The sequence below is a fragment of the Nilaparvata lugens genome, chromosome 3 (assembly GCF_014356525.2).
Source record: "Nilaparvata lugens isolate BPH chromosome 3, ASM1435652v1, whole genome shotgun sequence".
In the NCBI taxonomy this organism is placed as follows: domain Eukaryota; kingdom Metazoa; phylum Arthropoda; class Insecta; order Hemiptera; family Delphacidae; genus Nilaparvata; species Nilaparvata lugens.
Window position 1 is genome coordinate 64,579,426 of NC_052506.1, and position 9,413 is coordinate 64,588,838.

At 34.9% G+C, this 9,413-nt stretch overlaps 1 long non-coding RNA gene across 1 annotated transcript; it reads right to left on the reverse strand.

The window, feature by feature from the left end:
• Positions 1–6,054: 6,054 nt before the first annotated feature.
• On the reverse strand, positions 6,055–6,918 carry LOC120350535. The gene is made up of 3 exons (XR_005570861.1): positions 6,863–6,918; positions 6,681–6,759; positions 6,055–6,146 (listed from the first exon to the last, which is right to left on the reverse strand). It is a non-coding gene; the product is annotated as an uncharacterized LOC120350535 (long non-coding RNA).
• Between the last annotated feature and the right edge of the window lie 2,495 nt (positions 6,919–9,413).

Here is a 9,413-nt window from a genome sequence, read left to right on the forward strand (position 1 = left end):
TAAATTGTGTTGAGTCTACAAGTGGAACAAGCGTTAGTGTGAAAATTACAAAACTACAATGGAGAATGCCCTACATAACTTTAGAAGATCATGTAAGACTGAAATTTTTGAGACTGCTCGATGCTGACACTCCACTGAAATTAGGTTTCCGGCATTGGGAAATTTGTGAATTACCAAATTTGCAAAATTCACTTAACCATTCTTGGGCAGTTCGTACCACATCGAGTTTTGATAGTCCAAAATACGTTATAATTGCATTTCAAACTGATCGTAAGAATAAAATTAAAAAATCAATATCTAATTTCGATAGCTGTGGTATTTACAATGTTAAAGTATATTTGAACAGCGAGTATTATCCATATGAAAATCTGCTAGGTAAGAAGGAGGTATTATACCGCATGTTCCTGGATTTCGCGCCCTCGTATTATAATCATTCAATCAATAGCGAACTCGGAACAGAAATTGACTTTAAAACGTTTTGTGAATCAACACCGCTGATTGTTGTAGATTGTTCACACCAACCAAGTCATTTGAAATCATCGACAGATGTTCGTATTGAAATGGAATTTAATAGTGCAGTACCTGCAAATACTTCCGCGTATTGCGTTTTAATTAGCGATCGTGTGATGGAGTACACACCTCTGACGAGCATGGTGAAAGAAGTTCAGTAATTTGCGCACCGCCTATATAAGGTGTGCATTCTGCTCAATTTAGTTCATTATCAGTTTCACCTTTGAACAGACAACATGTCCTATTCTTTGTGTTCTGATATTTTGGACAAGCAACAAACTACCAGTATTCAGTGCGATCTTGATAGTTTCTATTATGAAGCAAGTACACCGAAGCCGCTGCAGGTGGAGGAGGAGAAACAAGAAGAGGAGGAGGAGGGGAGGAGAGAGACGAAGGATTCAACGAGCCCGCCGAAGATAAAGGAGTGGACAAGCCTACAAAAATTGCTACGGTTGATCTTCACTGGTTTAAACAAGATTGTAATCAAATTATCGTGAAAGAGCTTGCCATAATTGATCAGTTTAATAATTATATTGTGTTCCATTTCAAATCACCATTTGCAAAGACAGAATTGAGTGCAAAATTGTATAACGATGTAACATGGTTAGAACGTCACTATCATAAAATAAAATGGGAAGATGGAGATTTAGAATACAGTGACTCATTAATACGTGATTACCTTGCAGGTTATGAGAAAATTTTCACAAAAGGAACTGAGAAAGCAAAGTTTTTAAGAAGATTGCATAGCAACGTTCAATGTATACCAGAGGATTTTCCAAAACCTGATTTCAGCTTTTTCACTAGTTCAAGGTGTTATGCTGTGTGTAACATTCATAAAAATAGACCACATTCTCGCTGTGCTTTATTCTCTGCGCAACATTATAATTCTTTGTTGTTTAAAAATATGTATCAAACAAATAATTTCTTGTGCGAAAACAATCGAATGCAAAGTATGAAAATGGCGCCGATGTACACGAATTCACAGAAAAGAAACTTTGCTCATTATGGATTCTTCTACAACGGAAAGGATCTATAATGTGTTTATTGCTTACATGCATTGAGACTGCATAAAGCGCGTACATGTTGTCTGTCGACAATTAATGAAGAAAGACCACTTAATTACTCTACAATAGTTCCTGCCTACACTTAGTTTTGTTCATTCGCTCAACAACATGGATCCGAGAAAGTGGTTGGCTGCCGACAACGAGTTGGAAGTGAGGTTAAAAAACTGTATTGATTGGTACGATGAGTGTGAAAGTGCAATTAGGAAATCAACTCCTGAAAATTATAGTTTGGCGAAACAATTGAAAGACATTTTTCTAAGCACAGTTAATTTAAATGACATAAGAGACTATCTATGTTATTATCGTCCTCATAATTTGTGTATAGATAAGCTTATTAAAATTGAAGATGAAATTATGAATAGTTGTGCTGCTGCTGAAATGTGTAAATAAACGTTTTCTGCCTTCAAATGATTTTTCATTCCAATATCCCATTCACAATTTTTAGTTTAGTTGCTGCTTAGAGCTAGACCTGACAACACGTGTGGCGTGATCTTTTTTATACAGACACGAGCCCCTATAACACGTGCATCTCATCAATTTAGAAATAGAGATATATCTCGAGCCCCTATAACACGTGCATCTCATCAATTTTGAAAGAGAGATATATCTTTCTCTATTCCCCTCATTCAACACATGTCAAACATCTGGGAAGCCGTTAACATGCAGTGTTATGGTTTTTCAAAATTCAAAAAATTAACTCGTCTCTTGATGTCAATTTCATTTAACGAATTTGATTCAATTGCGAAGAATATTAAATTTTCAACAGGATGTCAAGATGTTGATTTACCGTTAACAAAAACAGAAAATGTACACTTTTCGATTTTATCTGAGATTTTCGAACTGCTCAATATTCTAGACAGCGGTCATCTACATTATGATTGTACAAATGATTCAGCATTATCTGTTGTTAAAAATTCTGATGAACTTTGGAAATGCTTGTACGATATTGCAGATAAAAAATGTAAAAGAACTTAGATCATTGTAGAGATTCACTAGTATAGCATTAGATGTGAGAGAGAGAGAATTTCTCAATTCACTTCAATCTGTCAGTATAGCATTAGATGTAGAAATATGGATTCACTTTAATTTGACAGTAGAGAATTTTTCCCTCACAAGAGATTTTTTTCCCTCATCTAGCATTCACTTTAATTTGTCAGTATAGCATTAGATGTAGAAATATGGATTCACTTTAATTTGACAGTAGAGAATTTTCCCCTCACTTTATTCATCCCCCTCATCTATACTGGGAGAGAGAATTTCTCAATTCACTTTAATTTGTCAGTATAGCATTAGATGTAGAAATATGGATTCACTTTAATCTGTCACCAAGGGAATTTTTCCCTCTCAAAGAGATTTTTTTCTCTCATCTAGCATTCACTTTAATTTGTCAGTATAGCATTAGATGTAGAAATATGGATTCACTTTAATCTGTCAGTATAGAGAGGGAATTTTTCCTCCTAAAAGGGAAATTTTTTTTCCCTCACCTGGGCAAGGGGAGGGGGAGAGAAGAGAGAGATATCTCTTTTCAACCCCCTCACCACCACTGGGCAGGGGGAAGGGGAAATCTATTTTTAGAAAGAGAGAGAGAGAGAGAAAGAAATATCTCTCTCTTTTCAACCCCCTCACCACCACTGGGTAAGGGGAAGGGGAGAGAAAGAGAGAGAGAGAAAGATATATCTCTCTCTTTTCATCCGCCTTACCTCCACTGGGCAAGGGGAGGGGGAAATCCATTTTTAGAACACTTCCCACCCACCAGGCGGGGGGAAGGGGTGGCAGGATGGACGAAGGGGGTGAGGGGGGAGGGGGTTTTGGAGCAAAAAAGCTTCCTTGAAATCTTATATTCCTTCTACTGCTGTCGTGTGGACTATTGATTGCAATCCCGACTTTTCTCTGCTTTCAACTCGGTAAGCTTTTGATGATAGTAGCATAGCTGTTCGCAACTTATTGTCGATACAACAATCCAAACAGCCATTAGTTGTTCACACACCGATATGCCGTTAAGCACTGCCATTAATTTGGAGATTATTCAAAATAAATTATTGAGGTATCTTTATTTTAACAAGTATACTATATTTTGTCCAATAGCTTTTTCCACTGAAACTTCGACGTCAACATTCAAATTTCAAAAATTGAAAACCAGGAGATCCATTAATGTTATTATATGAGATTCTAAATAGTAATATATTCATGCCAGATCTCATTAATTTGTAAAATTTCCATGTTCCATGCAATAGACCAAGACCTAATATGCTATTCCAAATACCTTTTGTCAGAACCGCTCATCGGATCAATTTCTACCTAAATAGAACAATAGACTAAACCCATTCCTTGACCCCCCCCCACATTCTATGACCGCTACAATGCATTCATGAGATCTTGTGAAAATTTGATAATTAATTATCATGTTTGTACTCTACCAACTCTTTCTTTTCTCAATTGTTTCTTCTTTCTTTGTATACACATATTTTTCATATGTAATTATTATTTTATAACTCTTCACTAGCTTTCCCGAATCTAACTCAAATAACGTTCTTCCAAAGGAAACGTTTTTCAGTTAGCTATCTGACAGCCACATCAGTGATGAGGCATATGAGCATGCCCAACAAGTGTGGGGGAAATTTGACTGCAAGACCTTGGGAGAGTACAGTGACCTATACCTCAAAACAGACGTTCTCCTTCGGCCAATGTCTTTGAAAGCTTTAGAGATATGTGCTTGAAAAACTATAATTTGGATTGTGCACACTACTTCACATCACCAGGCTCCTCCTTTGATGTTATGCTGAAGTATACAAAAGTTGAACTTTAACTCCTAACTCACTATGACATGTATATTATGTTCATTGAACAAGGCATCAGAGGCGGAATAACAACATGTGTTCATCGACATGCCATTGCCAACAACGCCTACACAGGAGCGCCTGTCGACCCCGAGAAGGGGTATTGTACCCTATACGTTGATGATGGATTGACAGCCTCCCCGAGTATTCATGAACACTGCCAAAATCTCGACACGGTGTTCAATGGATTGATTAGTTGTGGGCTAAAGTTGGACCTCTTCGAGTGCGAATTCTCTGCAGATAAAGTCAAATATCTCGGCCACATAATCACACCCGCCGGCATATCCCAAGACTCCAGTAAGCTCGAAGCCATCCGAAATTTTCCTTCACCTGCCAGCCGAGAACAATTACAAAAATTTATTGGATTCTCACAATTCTACCGCAGATTTAACAAACAAATGTCACATTATACAGCCCAACTCAGTCACGTTTTATCTGCCACCAAACAATGGAACTGGACTGAGAAGAAAACATATTTCAAGAACTAAAGGAAGCGTTCCCAAACTCCGTCGTGTTGAAGCATCCCAATCTGAGTGAACCCTTCTTTATAAATGTCGACACCTCTGAGTATGCGATAGGTGCAGAAATTTTTCAGGAGGATGAACAAGGAGAAGGAGTCTTAGTATTCTACAGCAAAACACTCAACTCAACACAACGACGCTATTCAATAACGGAAAAAGAATTATTAAGTATTGTTGAAGTATGCAATAAATACAGAACCTTGTTACTCGGCAATTAAATATTCATCAATACAGACAACAAAGCCTTGACATTTTTCAAAACTGCTTAATTAAATCACAACCGTTTGTCTAGATGGTTTCTAGCACTCCAAGGATATGATATAGAGTTGACACATCTACCTGGAAAGAAAAATCAGACCGCTGACTTTCTATCCCGTGAAATGGACACCACCTACTGCCATGATACTAACCTAAAATGTTTCGCCGTAAATGACTAAGAAAGCATACCATACCCTTCAAACATCAGACCATGTATCCATACCGCCACTTTGACCCCAGAGAAGATTTGTTTTGCCGAACATGAAGACGCAAAATTGTCCAGAATTCGTGAACTAATGAAGGAAGGAGCTAAGGGACCACCCAACTACCTATGGCAATACACATGCTTTAGGGGGTTCATGTTTCACCAATCCGCTAAAAACCACTACAACTGACACATATTATAGAAACGGAATTAATGAAGGAAGCACATGAACGTATTGGACATTTCGGAATAAGGAAGACACTACACATGTTAAAAGAAAGTTGTTATTTCAAAGGCATGCATAGGAAAGTAGCCAAGATAATAAGAGCTTGCGACATATGCCAGAAGACTAAATATCCCTGTTATCACATTAGAGGTGAAATGAATCCTATCCTGCCCCATGCATCTCTGGAATTGATATCAGCAGACATTTATGGTCCACTACCTATGGCCCAATACGGGAAAAATATATATTTATCCTCACATGTATTTTTTCGAAATATACCATGCTATTTCCCATAGGCAAATTAACAGGAGATGCCTTAGCTCGATGTGTAACAGGAAGATGGACCAATGAAATCGGCAAGCCTAAATGCATATTATCAGATAACTCTACCTACTTCTGCAGAAAACAATGGAAAGCAATACTTCACCTGGCTGATATTAAATAGGCTAGAACTTCCACGTATAATCCCAGCGCTAATCCTGTGGAGCGACGTATGGCAGAGATCTCTCGATTCATGTGAACATACTGCAATACAAAACATCAACAATGGGTTGAATTCTTACCGTTCTTAGAGGAATGTTACAATAACAGTATGAATGAAAGTACCGGTTTCACACCATTTGAAATTATCTTTGACAAAAGAAATATTACATCCATAGAGAAATTGGTTGATTTTCCAACCTTCAAGATAAATAAGATAACCAACTCCAATTTACACCATTTAGTGCAGTCAAGGTTAGAAAAAGCAGCATGTAACTGAAAGCGTTATCATGATCAAGCATATAAAATATTTTCATATAAAGTGGGAGATGAAGCTCTTGTGAAAAGCCATTGTTCATCAAATGCTCTTGAAAAAGTAACCCATAAATTCTTTTCAATTCATCCTGGGCCACTTACAGTCATAGCCACTTCACAACATAATACCCTTCAGCTACAGGAGAAAGAGAGTACAAGTCTCGTCTGGTGGGAAAACATAGTAGATGTTAAGCCATATCATAAAATTTAAATATTTGGATAGAAGAGACAAATGGAAACAACTTTATCAAAATAAATACTGACCTGCCCGAATAAAATCAATATTGAACCTTCTTCCACATGTCACCAAAATCGTTTTTAATTCGCTCATGATCAATGAAATCTGCAACACACCAAAGAATAATTTTAAATAATTTGTTTTCAATATAATTATCAGCAGAACAGTTTACAGGATGGAATAGTAGATATGAAATGATTATATTCACCTCAAAATGTGGAAAATCTATTAGTTAGGTTATCTAAGCAAGAATCAAACATAAAATGTGACATGTGTAAGAACAGAAAGGGATGTACTATGCTCGGCCAATGCCAGCTAAATCAAAACCAGCAGCCATTGTTGATCAGATGGTAGAGTAATGAAATTAGTTCTTTGTGACTATACATATCATCTGTGTATTCAATTGGGGTCCATATATTCATTTAAGTGTTTTATATCATTTATGTAGTTACCAAACCCTCAAATGAGTCAAGTTACCATAATATTTTGTAGACCAAAGAACCGACAATATGCTCCTAAGAGAAAAATGTGAGAATAATCTAGTCATATTTGATATCAATTATTTGTGAGACCTAAAAAATAATAATGTAAATAAAAAAAGCCCATAATGATGAAAAATGAAGGATTTATTGTAGAGAGAATTAAGGTTAGTTGATAAGCAAATTGTGATAGAAACAGTTGGTAGCGCTGTTGAGCAGTAGGTTCAGAACTTGTTGTACTATAATGTTATGTGTAAGAAGATGAAATTCATGTTATATTCATGGTGATTATTGTTTGTGAGAAGAAAAATGTTAGAAGGAAGAAAGTATGGTGGGCATATGCAGATAGAGTCTGTATGTTATTATGAAAATGTGATATTTTTATGTGTAGTATTTAGATGAAAATTTATCATTGGATATTGTATTGAGAACACTTGATTCTGAAATATTTTCAATTCAAATTCGGGGGCGCTTGTATAACGGTACTTTTGGATACCAATAAAAATTTCATTGACTGAAATGAATTGAAAGGTCTCAGACATAATAGCAAAAATATTTGTCACCAATGGTCTTTAATTTTGAATAGCTTTTAAATTTTGAATGAATTCTTCAATAGCTGCAGTAATTCAACTGTACAAAGGTAGCATAGTAATTAGTCTTTTAATTGAGGTCTAGAATGAATGGTTTGACATGAATTATCATTTAACTTTACCATTTACTTAAAATCTTAAATTCAAATTTCAAGTATATACCCATCAATAAAAAATATAGATAAGATGATAACGACTTGAAAAGCCAAGATTATGGCTCACATTTTGAAATGGGAATCAATTTCTCAATTATTAAATGAAATAATATATATTGTGTGAATTTGAGATTAGGTTCCATATAAACAACGCTTGTTGGCAATATCAATAACAATCAAGCTGAACATCTACAATAATTTAATTAGATACTTGCTAGCAAAATAATTGCATCTAGGTAGCATTCATTAAGACGAGAATAAGAGGGTTTTGTAAACTAAGCATGCCAAATAAATGTTATATAAACAATTGAGAAAACACAAAAATATTCATTGTAAATAATACAATAATTATTAAAAACAAAACAAAAAGATAAAGGAAATGGGATTTATTTTTATTGAGCGCATTGATACATATTACAGTCTGGGGATGTACCAATCACAATACAGTATTTGCTTGGTGCCAAAAATTATTTAATTCAAAATCTCCATGTGGTCATTATTTAAATTATAAGAATTTTTAAGTGTTGTAGAATACATAAAACATTGTAATTAGAATAAAATAAGAATTAAGGATAAAGATATTCAATTTTAAGATAGTAATATGCTCTGGTGATGTGGACTATTTGGCAGCACTAAATTGTGTCATCATGGATTATTTAAAATCCACCAGTGAGAGAAGATATTTACATTTTATGTAAATTTTAAAAGTCAGAAGTATCATTGAAAGAGAATAGGGGAAAACCAACTGCCCACTTTCTTGCCAGAGGTCACCAGGAACACCCACCAATTATGAGAGCATTGGACTGAATCCCTCATTGTACAATAATTAATTTTTGCCAAAGTTTAAGTTTTAATTCATGTATTTAAAAATATATTCATAAAACTCAGTGATGTCGCTGTATGACATGAGTTATTAATTTAAATATCCCCATTGGAGAGGAGGACAGCAGCCTACCAGAGAAGCACAAGACACATGAGGAGAAAACCATACTACCTCTTTAAAATTTGTGAGTAATCTTCGCACGTGAGTTATTGAAATATAATTTAATAAGAGGATCCTCAGTGCTATGAATGATTAGAAATTTCATAAAGCTAGCTCATTGAAGGTATCACTATTCTCAAAAATAAAGCTTGATTCAAAGATAATTGTGCAAGTAGTATAAATAAGGGGAGAAGTCATATTAAGAATTCATATGAGAATGAAATGTTAAATTATATGTCACTATTTGAAGTTATTAAATAGGCTCGATTCAAGTATAAAAATATCAGTATTATATTTTGCATAATAAGATTTATAGAAGCTCAAAGTTCATAAGATAAATTATTTATCTAACTTCCACTGACAGCCGAACTTATACCCTGAGGAATTTTTATATTCAGGATATCAAATATTATTGAATTGTTCAATATTATTGAAATTCTGAATTATAGAATCCAGATTCGATAAGCAGAAGCGAGTCGAATATTTGAGCTATAGGAATTAGTAAATGTATGCTGATATAAAAATCATGAAAATTGATAATTGAGTGAGCTAT